Source organism: Rhinolophus hipposideros (genome assembly GCF_964194185.1).
Source record: "Rhinolophus hipposideros genome assembly, chromosome: 8".
In the NCBI taxonomy this organism is placed as follows: domain Eukaryota; kingdom Metazoa; phylum Chordata; class Mammalia; order Chiroptera; family Rhinolophidae; genus Rhinolophus; species Rhinolophus hipposideros.
The window spans coordinates 55,760,179-55,775,427 of NC_138054.1; positions in this window are offsets into that span (position 1 = coordinate 55,760,179).

Here is a 15,249-nt window from a genome sequence, read left to right on the forward strand (position 1 = left end):
GCCCTCCCTCCCTTTTTGTCCCTGGGCTCTGTCATTTTGACTTATCTGAAGTTCCTTCATCATGCCAAACTCTTTAGCACCTTCAGTCTTCCTACTTGCTGGTCCATCTCTCCAGGTCAGTCTTTGACTCATTCTTTCTATGTCTCTGTTGTCACATTTAAATTTAATTTCAGAGAGGCCTTTCCTCAAACACTTAGTCTGTAGACATTGTTCCTAAATCTTAGAAATTCTCTTAGACCACCTTGCATTTTTTTTTTTTTTTGGCCTACCACTTTCCTGCATACGAATGTAGACATGTATTTCTTTGAGTTTTTACCTTCATGCAGTTAGGAGACCATGTTTGTTCCATATAACATTCTATACCCTCTGTTTATCACAATGCATTCACATTAAATCCATGTTAATAGAATAACTAAAAATATCTGAACTTTTTTATTCATCTGTAAAATGGGAACAGCCCTATTATAAGACTTTGAGAATTACATGAGTTTACGTTTATGATGACTCTATATAACTGCATGTTATTCTAAGGAGACAAATAAAAGCAGTCTCTCACATTTTTAAAAAAATAAACTACCCTGCTTTGATTAAGTCAATTTCTATGATGTTGCCTCAAGGTCAGAAATAGGATCCAGGAATGGAAGTTCTAAGGAAAGCAATCTTGGTATCACTGTAAACTACGAACTATTAAATTCTTAAGTACAATCCAACAATACTAAGTTCTCTAACACCAGAAGATGTTGCTGATATATCAGATAAAGACCACACTAGACAATTCTTAGGCCTTTGCAAACTCAGGAATACTCTAAGTATAGGGAGCAGCAACAAGGACGAAAGAACCCACACATCTGCACATGAAACCCAAAAAGGAAAAGTTCACATACAACTCACAGGCTTGCTACATAGGAGAGCAGTGAAGGCGATATTCTGTTTTAAAATTTTCCAAGGCAAATCTGATTGACACATTATTTTCAGTTAGCACGTCTTTAAAATAGATCCAAAGAAACAGCATGAAGGAGACCATATTCCTTCCTTAGAGTTACAAAGATAAACAAGAGTGAAAGCTCTCTGATTCTTAGATTAGAAAGCCTCTGGCCAGAGAAACTTATTCAGGTAAAATTCCATGCTGCCTTTATGATTGTTCTCATGCAGAGGATGTGAAACTACAAATAAATAAATAAATAAAAAGCCTAAGGTTTTCTAAAGCACTTTAGAATAGAACTTAGGTGAGAAAGCCAAGAAAAAATAAAGAAAATGTTTTCATCCTTTCAGAAGGACATGTCTATGAGAACGTAGACAACAATTGCGGAAGAAGAAATCAGCACCTGAATCCTAGCTGGTGTGAGAAATCAGATCTCAACAATGTCACAAACACCCTGATACAATTCAGTCAGTTCAGAGGTGCATAACAAGGGATTTGCTGCAGGTGTCTAAGTACAAAAAAGTATGAATCATTTATTTTCAAAAGTAGTGATACTGGAAGAACAACCATCAATCTTCCACCCCAGGGTGTTAGTTGACTATTAGGATTTTATATCTTTACCATATCTCCCTTGCAGTCCTGTCTGAAATTTAGAATTGGACTTACAAGTAAAGACACTTTTCTACCAGGTCTTTGTAAGAGTAAACAGGGTCTATTCAAGAACCAATGAACTGTGGCATTGTTCCATGTCTCAGGGATCTATCGAGCATATTCTGATCATAATGTTGGGACATTATGGTTTTTGCTGTTATAGTTGTTGTTGCCCAGTGTCCAACCTCCCCACTTCAGGCTACCATACTCTGAATTTCCTTCAGAAAACGGTCTCGCTCATATTTCTATCCATGGCAGTTGACCCCACCTTCAGCTTCATTTCCTGGTTTAAGCTGATTGGCCAATCCAACTCTAAGGCCCTTACAATTGGTTCAGGAAAAGCATGTGACCAAATTCTGGCCACTAAGATAAGAGAAGAGCTTCACTGGCGGTTCTTGGGCAAGAAGCATCCTTAGTGTCCTAGAGAGACTGGAAGAATCTCTGTTTTTCCTGCTGAAGGAACTGAGAAGCAGGTAGCCCCTTGGAGCTGCTGTGAGTCCTTTTATAAACATAAGTGCAATTTTCAGATGGCATTGACACAGCGGAAAGCAGATGTGGACAGAATAACACCCCTTCTCTCACCAAAAACAATTTGTCCACATCCTAATCCTCAGAAACTGTGAATGTTACCTTACGTGGCAAAAGGAACTTTGAAAATATGATTAAGTTAAGAATCATAAAATGGTGGATTACCTTAAGTTATTGGAGTGGGCTCAGCGTAATCTTAAAGGCCCTTATAAAGAAGAAGGAAACAGTATTAAAGGGCAAAAAGGTGAAGTGACAATGGAAGGAGGGGTGGGGGGGGGAAAGGGGGTGGGAGACGCTGTGCTGCTTGCTTAGATGGCTGGCTTGAGAAGTTAGAAAACACGAGGAAGCGTGTTCTCCTCTGGAGCCTCCAGAAGGAACAGAGCCCTGCTTTTAGGACTTCTGACCTCCAGAACTGTAAGATCATTTCTATTGTTTTAAGGCCCTGAGTTTGTGGTAGTATGTTACAGCAATAGGAAATAATACAGCAGAAAAGAAAGATGGAGAGAAACAGGTTCTCTGGTGCTTTGGTGATCTTGTTGAAGTGCTATATTAACCTCCATATGAAGTCTCCATATTTGGTTATGGAAACCGCCTTCCTTGTTTGAGAACTGGATTTGGGTTTTCTCTTGTTTTAACTGATCGCAACAGTAAGTAAATAGAGAAGAACTGGCAGTGCTCCGCTTAGCAGGATGACATGCTGTCTGTTATTGTAGAGGGCAGCAGTAATGTAGATTTTGTTGCAATTAAGAAATTGTTTCTCTTCTTCAATATGGATTTACTGTTGGGGTTCCGAGAACTGGCAGGTCTTTTGGAGGGATGAGTGTGTGTATTGTCGGGATCTTTACCTATACTGAGGAATGGTTGTGAGATCTATGTGGAGACAGCTTGAAGCACCATCACGCTCAACTTTGAGGGCCAAATCCCACCTGGGACCTCTATGATGAAGAACTTGGTAGTGGTATAGCTGAGAGGTTATGCATCCAAAGGCGACCTGTGGAAATGGTGGAAATGAATCTCAAGTCAGTGATTTGTGATTAAAATCACAATGTTTTTCCCAAAGGATAAAGATTCATGTTGTACAGAGCTGTGCGAGGAGGTTAGTCATTGAGAGGAGTGGAGACTTGTAGATGACAACACAAAGAGAGGAACTGGCTGTTGCTACTAGAGGTCTTCCTGTGAAAATTTTACCTTTATTTTTTTATCATTTTGTCTTGATTATAATGGGCAGTTATATAAAGCATGTTTTTCCTATGACTTTACAATTAATTGGTTATGCTCAACCTTCAGTGAGGCTTTCTGGGATGGCATAAGGAGAATAGAGGTAAAGGGCTGCAAGGAGAAGTGTGGCTTGCCCACCATCTGCCAGTGCTGCCTCCGAAGATGGGACAGCACCTTCTCAAGATGGTGTGCAATCCAGGAGTTTCAGATGGAGACCACTTCAAAATGAGCAGGGGCTCTCAGTGGGAGTGGGGGGCAACTGTGAGACAACCTGGAGTGGAAAATGAGGTGGTGTGTTGAGGGCAAATCACTCTTTTTTCAATGTACCTCAAAGAAGGTAATCCTTGAAGTGGGAGAAAGTTGGACGACTATCACTTACATAATAATGTATCAAAGTAGAGTCAAGGTTAATTCTGTAAAAATAATACCACTCTAGTTATCTTATAGAATACTTTCTTGAGTGGGAGGGAAAAAGATGTCTTTATAGCTATGGTATGGGAGGTGGGGGGATAGCAAATTGGGCATGACATACAGATGATATTATCTTTATGTCTGCTTAGCACAGGGGAGAATGCCAGAGGCGAGCTTCATTCTCTGTGCATGTCTCAACAGAATAACAAACGCAAGACAAAACTGAAAACAATTAGATAAGGAGTAGCCATGGTATGGTAGATATGATAGAAACAATGTGAGCTTTGGATTTACAGTGACCTGAGTCTCAGTCTTGGCTTCAAAAAATGTTAATTCTCATATTTGATTAAGGTACTGAAACACTTTCAGCCTCAGTTTTATCATCTGTAAAATGAGACACATTGCAGTCAGGAATTGGGAATCATCGTGTAAAAAAAATGATAGCATGTTGCAAGTGATCAACAATTAGTATGTATTATTTTTATTATTATTACTAGTGTTTCTAGCATAATGCTTGGAGTGAAATAAATTCTTAATAAATAATGATAACAACGACCTCTATAACACTTAACTCTGTTCCAGGGCCTATTTTAAGCATTTACTTATATTAACTAACTTAATCCTGATAGTAACATATAAAGTAGCTAACATCTTTTCCCCATTATACAGATAAGAACATTAAGACCAGAGAGATAAAGTAACTTGCCCAAGGGCACACAACCAGTAAATGGCAGGGTCAGGATTTGAAATGAACCCAAGCTGTCAGGCTGCAGAATTTGTTCTCTTAACTGTGATGTTATAAATGTCACTTCTCATTTGCCTTCCCCTGTCTCTGTGATAGATGCTGTGAGTCGATATAAAAGAAGCATAAGGCATACAACTAACCTTGATGGATATAGGGGACACACAATTTAGCTGCATGAGGCCACTGGAACAAATATAAAACCATGTGGACCTTAATGGTATATCACAATTTTTAGTCTAAGTGCCGTGAGAGCTGGAGGCTTTAGAGGGAAAAGGAGGGATCTGAGAAGTCAGACTGGACAAGGGATATGCCAGGAGCCAGCTAAAGTAGTTAACAGGAGAAATATTTGCTTCACTTTTCCCCTCTCTCATGTTGGGAGCATAAAGAGCCCTACAAGGAAGAAAAGGAGAAAACCCTTTCAGCAATTTTAAACCCACAGGACTTAATAAACCTTAGACATTATAGAGTCTCCTCTTTTCACAGTTGAGGAATGGGAGTCCCAAGTGGGGGCAGTGATTTTCTGCAGGTCACGGAGGTAGACTATAAGGTATCTGGAGGAAGTGGAAGCAGCTCATGGTAACTATGAGGAAGGGTCCAATGTGGGTGGGGAAAGAGAAGACTGGAGAAAGGATGCATGTAAAATGCTCGCAGAAAGCACATTGACGGCAGCCTATCAGCCTGTCTCCATGATAGTTGTTATGTTGATAAACATTAACATAGAGTTGTTTTTGAGGTCAATTAGAAGGCAATTTCATAATCTAGGGCAGTAATGATGATGGTTTGGATGAGGTGAGGGGCCATATGGTGGTATAGAGGTGGGAGCATATTAAACACCTTAGAGATCAAATAGATGAGTCTTGTGGGCCACTGAGACCTGGGGATTTGATAAAACACGGTCCACTTTCTAGGTGGAAGCCTGCACCAATGTGGGAATAGGAAGGAGTCAGAGGTCAGAGAGGGGCCAGAAAAGACAAACCCTTTGCTTACTTGTCAATTTGGCTCTTTACTGCGGAGAGTTTGGATTCTGTTGAGCACAGATGAGCCCTTTCCTCTCTCCAGCTGAGCACATCTGGTTTTCAGGACCAAAGGATCTGAGGTGTCAGGTTTAAATGTCTTAAATGACCAACTAAAGAGCAGAAAGGATGGGAAGCATGTCAGGTCAACACTGTGACCTCCCTGGGGCTGTAAGTGATCTTCCTAATAATAAACATGGAGCTTTGGCCAGCAGAGGCCCACAATGATTGTTGTTTCCCTGACTAGAATTTCACATGCACACAAGATGGAAAACTTGGTCAGGAATTTTAACCGTGTGTTTCGTAGGGTCCTACAAGACTTTAGATTCCTTTTTTGATATTACCCCAGTGAGAAATGTTATTGGAAAATTTATACGAGCCAAACAATTGTCCTGATCTTTTGCAGAGAGTACCGTTGATATTTGGGCAAATATGGTAAAAAGCCCTTCATACATCCACATGGGTATAGACTTGAAAATGAGCTTCATTGCTTCCATGCTGCCTGTTTGGTAGGTTTGTGCTTTGAGGACCTCCTGGATCTTGGAATGCTTTCCATTATTCCAACCTGCTTTCAGCAAAGTACAAAAATTAATTCATAGTAAGGTATAAAATGTTGAAGAAGCTTAAAATGTTGCCCCTCCTGACCATTTGCAGAGGTGAAACAGTAGGGCTGTAAGATGCTGAGTTTCAAAAACCGGCCTTAGGGGCATGGAAATCACCTTGATTGTTCCCTGTGAAATGCACTTGAATCTCCTTCCAGGGCTAACCTGGTTTTCAGAGAAGCCCAAATCAGCTACATGCACTTTGCAAATCCTTTGCGGTCAACCCTGGCCCACAACAGTCACCCCTACATTGAGCTTCTCTTGTATTTACTGCATGTTTATGATGTAAAACTTGTATAGATTTGCAGAGAAGCAAACCAATGAGCTATCTTTCTTTGGATGGCCTGGTCTAAAACTGAGTCCTTGGAGACACAGGACTTTAAGTTCCAATCCCAAGTTCACCATTTAGTAGCTGGGTGCCCTTAGGCTGTATTAACATGTAGCACCTCAATTTCCAAATTTGTAAACTGGATGTATTGACACCAATCTCACAGAACTCCTGTGAGAATTCAGTACAATCACACAGAGAAACTACCAAGACATGATGGGGCTTAATAAAAGCTGACTGTGTCCATTTTCAAATTCCCAAAATGGTGAGAAGATGCAGCGCACAGTAATTCAGTTATTTTCCAAGCTCCAGGCATTTTCATTTAACCTTTGCAATGTTTAAAACATGGATGTGTTACTTGTACTGTTAATGATTAAATGTTTTCTTTAAATCTACTTAAGAAAAATTTACATTTGTTTAAAAACAGAATTTCTATTACACTGTCAATGGAAAAATCAGTATTTATTTCTCTAAATCAGAAAGTAAATGTAATAAGACAAAGCAGTATTATTAAATTCTAAGTTGGCTCTGAGCATTAGATCTCCCCTCTTTTTATTAAAAAAGGAGAATCAGCAAATGTTAAAGAGATTTGTAGACAGGATCTTACAAAACTGGGAGTTTTTTCTTGATGAAACCAGATTGGAAATATAATTCAAAAAGAACACACTGTCTTACAATAAGATTTATTGCCATTTAATTGATGTCCCTCATTTAAATCATCTTTCATCCCACTCACTCTTTAGCAGAAAAGTTATAGTGGAAAGAGCAAAGTTTTGGAAGTTGAGACCAGCATTTGAAATTTAGCTCCATTCCTTACTTGCCAATTACACTGAGCAGGTTACTCAGTGTTTGTACCTCGGTTTCCACATTGGTCAAATGAAATATTAACGTTCACCTGGAGGATATTTGCATGGGTGCAGTAGAATAAGTACCTAGTAAAGTGTCTTGAATTCATAACAGAAAAACAAAACGATGAAGACAGGGAAAATTGCCTTGTCAAAGTACAGATAAATATAATAAAGGGCAGGTTGTTTGTGTGCCCCGCCATCCAATGCGCCAGGACAAAGATGTTCTGTGACTCTCATCCCAGACATCTGGACAAGCTGTCAGCACTTCCCTGGGTGGTTTTGAAATGTTCCAGGGTTATATAATATTGGATGGCAACGGGGACTTTTGGACCTTCTTTTTTATTCCTTATTATATTGATTTCATTGTTCAACCACCCCAAGTTAGAAGAACATTTTTTTAAAAAAAAAGACTGAGAAAATGCAATTAAGCAGAAAGGAAAAAAGTAAAATCACTTGTATAGCTATGTACGGTGTCGATAGGTAGCAGCTCTGTTGGGGTCATCACTTTGTGTGGTGTGTAAATGTCTAATCACTATGTTTTGTACACCTGAAACTAATAAAAAAATGTTTTGCAACTCAATTCCTTGTAAGTGACTCGTGACCCATAAACAAAACAGTTCTTTCAGATAAATCATAGAGGTAAACTGTCTAGTCAAAGAATATGTGCAGTTTAAGGTTCGGTTAGACTTTGCCATGTTACTGTAGTCTCCGGAAATTTAATATTCGTTTACAGTAAACATATAAAGAACACACATTTCTTAGCATCTCTGCCCAAACTAGGTGGTATCACATAAAGATACTTTTTGCCAAATTAGGTGAACGTGTTATTTTCATTTGTACATTTCCTGTATACTCACTGATGGTTTCTCTTTTTTATTTTATGAATTTTGTGTTTAGAGCCATACTTCAATTTTTTCCCACTGGGGCATTTATCCTGTACTTACTAATTTGTAAGAAATGTTTACATATTTAAAGTTAGTGATTTGTATGTCATGCACACTGGCACTTATTTTTCCGGGAATCTATTTGTTTCTTAGTTTTTATGTATGCTATATGTGATATGCAGAATGCTTAAAAAGTATTATGCAGTCATATCTGTTAGTGATATCTTTTATGATGGTGTCTTTGGTATGTAGAACATTTTACTCCACTGATAATTATACAACATTTTGCATGTATTTTATTCTAGGGCTTTACCAGTTTTTAAAAATTGTCCAAATAATACATACATACATATACATATATATATATATATATATATATATATATATAATTTTATTGTAAAAATGTAAATATTTATGATAAGAATCACTGAACTGTACCTCATTTCCTTGGTTATCTCATTCAATCTCATGGCTTAAAATATGATCTGATGACTTCCAAGTTTCTATGGCCATTCCTGACCTGTCCCCTGAATTGCAGAGTCACATGTCCACCTGACTATTTCATATCTCTACCTGGATATCTAATAAGTATATCAAATTTAACAGACCTGAAACTAAGCCTTGAAATCCTCTTCCCGATCTACCCCTCCCACCATCCCCTCCGTCTCAGTCAACAGCAAATGCACTTTTTTGAGTGCTCATAATCAAGTCCTCAGAGGCTTGCAGAGGTTTGCAGAGCTTGCTGACTCTTTTCTCTTGCAGACCTCATCTCTCCTCATCCGGCTAGTCAACAAGTCCTGTCAGCTCTACTTGCAAAATATATCCAGAAACCAACTACCTACACCACCTGCCCTGCTGCCACCCTGGTCCAAACCACTATCATCTCTCTCATGGGTGTTTGCAGTGTCCTCCTATCCGGTTTCCCGTGGAGAATAACCATGTTATTCTCCACATAGAAACCTCATGGTAATCATGTTAAGAAACACCAAGTTAGATCATGTCTGTCCGTGGCTTAAAACCATCCAACCGCTTACTCACTCATTCAGGGGGAACACAGAGACCTCAAAAGGTCCATAAGACTGCAAGTTATGCCTTATTTTCCTTATCTCCTTTCCTACAACTCTCTCTCTAGACAACTCCAGGGAACAGACCCAAGCCAGAGTATTGAACATACCAGGCTCACTGCCCCCTCAGACCTCGCTGCCACTCTTCCCTCTGCCTGGGAAAAAAGCCCCCCCATCCACATGGCTCTCTCCCTCAACTCTTTCATGTCTTTACTCAAATGTCATTTTCTCAGTGAAGCCTGCCTTCCTTATCCTTTTTATTTTTTCTGCTTTATTTTCCTCTGCAGCATTTTTCACCCTTTAGCATATGATGTATTTTACTTGTTTATTTTATTTATGGTCTCTGTTCGCCCCATTAGAATGTAAGCTTCATGAAGGTGGTTAGCGTTGTCGTTCACTGCTGTATTCTCCAGCACCAAGAATAATGCCTGGCACGTGGCAGGCACTCAGTAACTGTTTGTTGAATTAACTAATTAATTTATGATCCATTCCCTTTTATTATCATTCTCAAACTCAGTCCCTTCCCCACTCCCCAGAGGTAACTAACAGTCAATGAAGAAAGCAAATTGCAGAACATTATATACAAGCAATCTTTAATGGAAAAAGAAAAAAGTAAATGTGAAAATAAAGTTACAGAAGAACGCGCAGCAAACTGAGATGCTGTGATTCCATCTGGAACTTATTTCTCTGTGAAGGGTCGGGGTGGGGATATATTTTTTCCCAAGTGACTAGCCAATTGTGCTATATTATTAAAAACTATACACTAATTTCCCACTGATATTTTATGCCACTTTTAACATGTATTATATCTGTCTCTATTTGGGCCAGGTTCCTGGACTATCTATAGCTGTAACACACAATTTTTAAATTATAGCTTTATAGCAAACTTGCCTATTTATTAGTGTTAGTCATCTCTTATTATTCTTTTTCAAAATGTCCCTGGCTATTTTCATGAGTTTGTTCTCTCAGACATCTTTTGGAATTAAGTTGTTAGGTTAAAGAATTAGAATTTTAATTGGAATTTCATTAAATTTACAGATTAATTTGTGGAGAATTGACATATTTATAACCTTAAGTCTTTCCATCTTGGAACATGGCAAGTCTTCCAATAATTCATGCCTTTTATGGTCCAGATGTAGTCATTTTGTCCTTCTTAGGTTTTAGTACATTTCTTATTAACTCAAGTTTTTTATTATTTCTCGCATGTAGAACAGGTATTCATTTTTGTGTATTTTTATCGTAAGCCAGTGTACTGAGGCCTGTTTTTAGAACTTTGCTGTTGTTGCTGTGTCTCTTTGGTTTTCTAGATAGACAAGTATCGTCTTGAAATAATGATAATTTTGTCACCCCCTTGCTTAACTTGGATTTCCCAAAATTCATCGCTTGAGACGGTGCCTTATATATAAGTGACATGGTAGGAAGTTCAAGAAGTACAATCCTGTGTAGCATCTCTCTCACACTGGGGAGCAAAGCAGAGACAGATATCAAAGGATGGAGTGGATTATGGCTAAAGGTTACTTGTTGTCTAACCCCACAGGACTAATTGAGGGTCATTATCCTAGATAAGGAGATGTAAGAAGAGTTTATCCACTTCTGTCTGTCGACCTTTTGTTCAAGTTTCACCTCACTTCCGGGGTTTGCATGTGGGAGCACTGAATGTAGTCCCAGCACCCTCCATGCCTTAGGATGAAGAGGGAAGACCCAGGGAAGGACAGGCGCATGGTGTAGGTCTGAGGTGAGGCTCTGACAAATTACACCAGCAATAGTTAATCTGAGACTGCACACAGATCAGCGCTTGCTGGAAGAAGAGCTACATGAGGCCAATGGGATCTGAAGTAGTGTATAGGAGATGTCTGATACAGTCCCCCTTGTATATCCAAGATCCCCTTATACCCAAGATCCTCTAGTGTCTTCCATCATATTTGGCTCCATTACTGCAATGTGGAGCCAAAGAATACACTCACCTCGTCTCTGAGAGAGGGGAAATGCAATTCCAGTCCTTTATAGAGTCGCCTTCTAAGAGGTAGCCCTATGTAATCTGTGCAAGGCTTTAATAAAAGGGTTAATGAAACAAGGTCTAGTCCCTGTTGCTACAACTGCATGGACTATAACTCACTTTAGTCAGAGAAGCCCAGGGGATTTTCTTACCTACCCTTTGTGATACTCTCTCAGCCATTCTGTTGCAAAGAACCAACAAGGAAGTGTGAGAGAACTAACACTGATGGGGTCATCCTTGACAAATGGCGGAGGAGATCTGTCAGATAAATACTCTCATCTTTCATTCCTTAGTGGACAATTCGGAGGTCCATTCTAAATTATCCTTCAGAAGGACCCTAGCCGGTCAAGGTGCAGTTGCCCACACTGGGGACCAGTTTGATAATATACCATTGGATTGGTTTTCCCTCTTTTTCTGCTTCATTATTCCCATTTCCACCACCACCACCACCACTGATTCTTCTCCAAATAAACTGTCTACAAGCAAGCCCTGGCTCAGGCTCTGTTTTTTTGGGAAAACCTAGGCTACCTGGTATCCATGTGTATCATCTCTGACCTATTATCCAATATTCTTTGAAAATTCTAGGTATTCATTTCCCAATACCGTGTTTCCAGGCAAATGGCACATGCTTATGAACAAATCAGCAGAATATCTGCCATATAGACTTGCTGTGATATTGTAGGAGCTTTCATCCAGGGGGCTTAGCCTTTTCTTCTGTCAGTGGCAGCTGGGTCTATAAACAGTCTTAGATCTGCAAAGTAGGTGAAGGACTTTAATTTTCCATGGCAGCAGATAAATTCAAATTTTTGCTTTCCGGTCTCTCTCTCTCTTTTTAAATTATACAAATGGAACATTACTCTGGTCTTTTGTCTACTTATTTCACCTTTAGGAATTCCATGATGTATTCGCCATTACCACAGATCTCTGCAAGCCAAAGCATCCTAATTCTAATTGCCACCCCAGGCTTAATTATCATTTTGGTAATTATGTCCACCTTGTCTCTGATGATTGAATATTGTTTCTGGGCCTTTACCATTCCAACAGCATCTCCCCTGTCCATACAGGCCTATATTGGTCAACACTGAATTTCCCAAAGATGCCAATCACCTTTTCATTAGTATATATTGACTTAGTAAGGGGAGTATCCTCTGGGCCCTCCTTGGTAACAGTTAGGTGGTGGAATTTCTGTTCTCACCTAATAAATCCATTTTAATATTCTCACTTCTCTTATATTCTAACCAATTTCTCTATACTATGCCAAAGGAATTCTTGCATCTCCACCTCATTCACTAGTGCTCTTTGTCATGTCCAAGCTAGAGGATTAGAACCAGCTCCAGATATTCTTGCAAGAATGCTGAATCTTGAGTCAATACATGCTCATCTATCCAGTCTTATATTCTACCTCCTTAGACCTCACACCTCAGGATCACCTTCTATACATGCATCTTTGGTTCCCATGGAGTTAGTAGCAAGAAGCTGTTTCCTGGAGCAGAGGCTGTGATTCTCTGCTTGGGCTGTGCTGAGACTTGACTTTTATTATCCGTCTGGAGGCAAAGAGGGATTGTACGGTAGATCTTAAGGACAAGCATCACATCAAGAGGCATTTGTCTCAGGTGATAGCTTAGGTAGTGTTCTTCCAGAAGTGGATCTGAGCCAAGGATTTTGGTGCAAGTCGTATAAACCCTGAAGACACCGGTAAAGGAGTGGGAGAAGCAGAATTGGAAAGGAGAAGCCAGGCTAATGTGGAATTTCTAGTTGATGTCCCAGACTCATTTGTTCATAAATATTCAGAGCCGTTTTACTCATAGTAATCAAAATCTGGAAGTAATCTAAATGCCCATCAATAGATGACTAGATAAACAAGGTGTGATATACTCATGTAATGGAATATTACTTCACAATAAAAGTGAAACAATTACTGGTACATATAACAACATGGCTGAATCTCAAAAACATGCTGAGAAAAAGAAGTCATAACACAAGTCACACACCGTATTAATCCATTTATGTGGAATCTTCAATAGGCAAAAGTAATCTATAGTCACTGAGAGCAGCTTAGTTGTCACCCTGAGTTGGTATTGGTGATTGCGTTGGTAGTGACAGACTACCTGCAACAGGCACAAGGTTACTTTTGAGGTCATAATGATGGTATATACGTAGATTGTATACATTTATCATAACTTACTGAGCTGTACATTTAAAATGAATGCATTTAATTGTATGTAAATTTATTTGTGTTTTTTCCTAGCTTCATGAATAGATGCTTACATCATTTTGAGACCTTTATTTTATAACGTAAGCAATTAGTGCTATAAATTCCCCACTTAGAACTGCTTTACTGCGTTGCACAAATTTTCATGTGTTGAAAATAGTTTCAAAAATAAACTAGTTTCAGTTCAAAATAGTTTCTAATTTCACATCTGATTTCTTCTTTCATTCATGGGTTATTTAGAAGAGTATTGTTTACTTTCCAAATACATGGAGATTTTTCAGGTATCTTTTTGACATTCATTTCTAGTTTAAATTCCTTGTGGTCAGATAACACGTATGATTAAATTTATTGAGACTTGATATATAGCTCAGAACATGATTTATTTTGTTGCAGAATTTGTGTTCTGTTGAGGTGGACAGTCCAATAAATTTCAGTCAGGTCAAGTGGGTTGAAAGTGTTGTACAATTTTTCATATCTGTGATTTTCTATCTATTTGTTCTATGAGATGCTGAGAGTTAAGTTTTGAAATTTCCAACTGCAATTGTGGATTTTTATGTTCCTACTTTCAATTCTGTCTGCTTTTGCTTCATGTATTTTGAAGCTCTATTATTACATGGAAGCCTGTTTTTTTGGATTGATATTTATTCTTAATGAATGAATCCCCTTATCATTATAAAACGTTCCTCTTTAACTCTAGTAATATTCCTTCTTCTGAAATCTATTTGGCCAGATATTAATGTAATTACTCCAGCATTCTTTTCCACCCTTTGACTTTTAGGCTATGTAGGTGTTTGTATTAAAAAGTAGGTTTCTTATAGACAGCAAACATTCGAGTTTTGCTTATTTATTGTGTAAAAATCACTCCCCTTTAAATGGAATACTTGACCATTTAAATTTAATGCAATTATCAATTCAATGGGCTTAAGTGGTCATCTTGCAATTTATTTTCTATTTTTCCTTTCTGTTCTTTATTCCTCTATATTTTCTTTTCTGCTTTCTTTTGGATTGAATACTTTTAGTGTGTTATTCTTCTCCACTATTGGCTTAGTCTCTTTGCTTTCTATTTTTTAGTGGGTGTTTTAGGGTTTACAATATACTTCTCTAACGTAGTACAGTCAACCTTCAAATTACATTATGCCATGGAATGTACTGTGTAAGAACCCCACAACAGTAAACCTCAATTTCCCCCTACTATACTATGTGGTAGTATTGTCGTGCATTTTACTTCTACCTATGCTCTAAACTCTATAATGCTATTATTTGTGTTATAGAAAGACAATTTTTTAAGAGAATTGAATACTTTCAATGTTTGCTTTTAAGCTTTGTTATGGCATATCCAGAGTAGTTTTATGTGTAGAGTTAGTTTACCCCCACTATTCTGTGATCCTCTTCTTAGATCTTGACTTGAAGTTCTAGTTATTACAGTCTTTTCACTCTGGTTGGTTGGTACACACACTATTTCATCCCTCTGTGTGGTTCTCTCCTGGTTTGGGGTCCTTTCCTTTCATGGATGCATACAATAGGACCCAGCCAAGAGCTTGAAGGACCCTTCTTCAGTTCTCTGGAGCTCTCTTTGTGTGTATCTTCCTCCACTCTGGTGCTGTATCCCACAAATTCCAACTGGTTTTCCCTACCCATCTCTGATCTATTTGAGTTTTGCCACTTGATCTGCAACTCTAGGGAGTAAGATGGATAATCTGAGGATTTACCTTGTTTATTTCTCTTCTCTTGTCCTATGCTCCCTATGGTCCAATGTCTGAACAACATTTTCTTCATATTCATTTTTCCCTGGATTTGAAGTTATTTAAAGGAGGAGGAAAAATATGT